The following is a 3,651-nucleotide window of genomic DNA, read 5'->3' on the forward strand; positions in this document are numbered from 1 at the left end:
CTAATTATATTTTAGATTTTTTATATTTAAAATGAGATGTTTATTATGTATTTGATTGTGTTTATCTGCAGTTAGTTACACGAATTCATATATGGGATGAAATTGGATAGGAATAAAATTCGTTTAGGGATGAACGGATTTAAGAGTTTTAGCCAAATGTTTTATAAGATGGTATAGATGATACTAACGATTTGTTTGGTTTATGACGGGACTGAAAATGAGAACTTGGGTTTCTGATCGAATGAGCCCATTATATTATATAATATTAAAAAGATTTTTATTTATTTTCATTCTTATTGATTAATGTTTAATACCTTTAATCAAACACCTATAAATCTCATACACACACACACACACACACATATATATATATATATATATATATGTGTGTGTGTGTGTGTGTCTGTGTGGGGGGGGGGGTGGGGTTTTATGTGAAACAAGTATGTTTTCATGAGACACCTAAGACGCGATTTTTACACTTGAAACTTTAGAACAAAATGTTGTGAAGGTAAAAAATTTGAATTTTCACAGCAAAAACACTGTGAAGATTACCTTCACAGTATTTTGCTGTGAAGTTTCAAGTGTAAAAATCGTGTCTCAATAAAACAATTTTGCTCACGTGAACGCAACCCTACACACACACAAATATATAGGGGTTCATTCAAGGAAGAGCTGACTAGTTTTTGTGATAAACGTGAGATCCAATCTTGTAATAACCCAAAAAAGAAGAAAAAAAAAAATAAATGTAATTTAATGACAGGAAACCCAATGGTCATGAAACCTACTACTATTAATCATGACTTATCGTTTCATATTCCGTGAAACCGCCGATGGGATTTAGTATAAAATGGGAGTTTGTAGCTTTATGTGTAGTTTGGGGTCAAGAAGGAGTACTATTGTGAGAAAAGGCGACGGTGGACGCTGTAATGAGAGTTGACGATGCTCTACAACGTAGCTAGTTTGGCACCAATCGGGGAGACGCTAGCCACGTTAAAGATCGGTTTGGGCTACGCCATGTATAGTGAGTTACACGTGATTTATTTTTAAAATGGTTGCATGTCTTATTTCTTATTATCCACAAGTTGTTTGAAACTTCTCGAGATTTTTGATACGTTATATATGCGTGAAAAGTGGGATATTTTTATAATATGTGTTTTGTGTATTTGTGTGTCAATGGGGATGTACTACGGTATAATTTTGTAAAGACAAGCATGCTTTGTGAGCTTGTCTAAGCCGTAAGTGCGGACATGCTGTGTAAGTTTGCCAGGTAATGCTGTGTGAAGTAGACATCTCCCATGACATTGTTGCTTTGTGATGTAGACACGCACTATAATATATTTATATTGTGAAAAGTGTTATTCTCATCAAGGCATGCTAATTTTATGAAGCTTCGTGAAAATTGTTTATTTTAAAAGTTGTTGTTCATGCATGAAAACCGTGGATTTACTGGGCCTAAGGCTCACCCAAAACTCTTTTTAAACTTTTTCACCCAGGCGGCTATTAGACTGGAAAGAAAAGTTGGATAAAGAGATAAATAAAGATTAGCATCAAAGAATGACATGTGCAGATCAAGACATTGTTATATCGAGCAAAATATGTTCGTCAAGATTGTAAGTTTAGATAGTGATATAAATTGTAAGATTAGAAATTTTATTTCCGCTGCAATGTAAGTGTTTGATCTTGGATACTCATTATGATATATTGAAGTATTCAAAATTTTGGGTTGTTACAAATCTCAACCACAATCAATTAATAAATTATGAAATTTATAATTTTGGTATTTTGAATTAAAATTTTAATGCAAGTACATTTTAGGTATTTTTCTTCTCTCTCCTCTTTTCTCTCTCTGTCCTTCGTCCTCTGGTCACCGTCCTCCAGTGATAACACTGTGATACCTAAAAATATTGACTCTGTTAAACAAAAAATACAGTATGATACCCAAACATATATAAGATGCATTGTGATACCACTGTGTTACATTTCCGATCAACCACACAAACGACCTCAATGTGATACCCAAGCACATATATGATGTATTGTGATACCATTGTGGTATCACCGGAGGATGGTGGCTGGAGAGAGGAGAGAGGAGAGTTTCAAAATACCAAAAATATCCCTGCATTAAAATTTTAATTCAAAATTATCAAAATTATAAATTTTCTAATTTATTATTGATTTGTGGTTAAGATTGGATCTCACAATTAGCACAAAACTAATTAGTTCTCATTTGATTAGGTCATTATATATATATATATATATGTGTGTGTGTGTGTGTGTGTGTGTGTGTGTGTGAATCAAATAAAATTATTTTGTAGAAAAAATAGCATGTCTTGTAACAATACAGTAGTAACGCATGAATCCCGACCCTCCGTTCTATGACGAAAATATGGACGTAGTTTTGTTAGTACCATTTTAATAATCTGACATATTAAAACGCTATTAATGAAAAAAAAAACTAAAACCACCATGAGGTGTAATCAAAAGACCTTTGGTCTAGCGATATCATAGTCTTTAGCCTTTTAAGATGTCAAAGATTGAAACCTCACCAAAGATAAAAATGGTGTGTATAAGTTTATTTGCTGTATTATAAAAATATTATATACGAAATGTAATGCGTATAGAATATAGTCAACATAAAAGTCAATCCAAATCGTAATGAAGATTCAAACTTGACTTAAAATTAATTATAAAAAACAAATCTATTGCATATTATTATCATATATAACATGATTTTAAACTCCTTATGTGGCAAAAAGGTGATATCAGATATCGTAATTTAATAAAACCATTAAATTATTAATCAAATATTTGAAACTATATACCGATTTATAAAACTATTAAAAAATGAAAATTAAATTCATAATTTATAATTGTTTATTTATAAATTTTGTAAACTAATTTTAAGACAACTACAAATTCGATCCATATGGTTTGTCAAAAGTAACATTTTCCGTTCCCATATTTATGAAATTACAATAAGTTTATCATATTTTGCAAAAACAACTGGATTTGATCCTTCATCTATCGGTCGTTAAAAGAGATACATCTTCCTTTTTTTATCCATTTTTTTGTCTTTTATCTAATCAAAATACAGAAAGGGCTAAAACCATACTACTGATTTCTATTGCTTAAAAAACAAAAAAAAATAATAAAATGACGAAGATGTCATTTGTTTATCGTATTTTCTAATGGCCGTTAAAGATAGAGATCAAATCCGGATGTTTCTGTAAACCATGGTTGTCATCTTGTAATTCCAAAATTGTAAACACGAAAAATATTATTTTAGACAAACAACAGGGACCAAATTTGTAGTTTACTCTTTTAATTTTTTGGGTAATACTATTTGCTTAATTAAAAATTTAATGTCAGAATCAAATCAAATCATGTATTAAAAATATAAAAAGTGAATTTCAATATTGATATGTATATATATATATCTATACTATATTATAAAGCATTTGACAAAAACTCTTAAAACCACTTTTTATATGTAAAGTACTGAATATTAATGCATACTATTTAAAACTTAAGATTACAAATTGATTGTGCGTAAGTACAATTTATTAAAGCTCCATATCTAAATTCATGTAACTAACTGCAGATAAACATAATCAAATACATGATAAACATCTCATTTTAAATATAAAAAAT

This window comes from Cynara cardunculus (genome assembly GCF_001531365.2).
Source record: "Cynara cardunculus var. scolymus isolate 2C chromosome LG 13, CcrdV1, whole genome shotgun sequence".
In the NCBI taxonomy this organism is placed as follows: domain Eukaryota; kingdom Viridiplantae; phylum Streptophyta; class Magnoliopsida; order Asterales; family Asteraceae; genus Cynara; species Cynara cardunculus.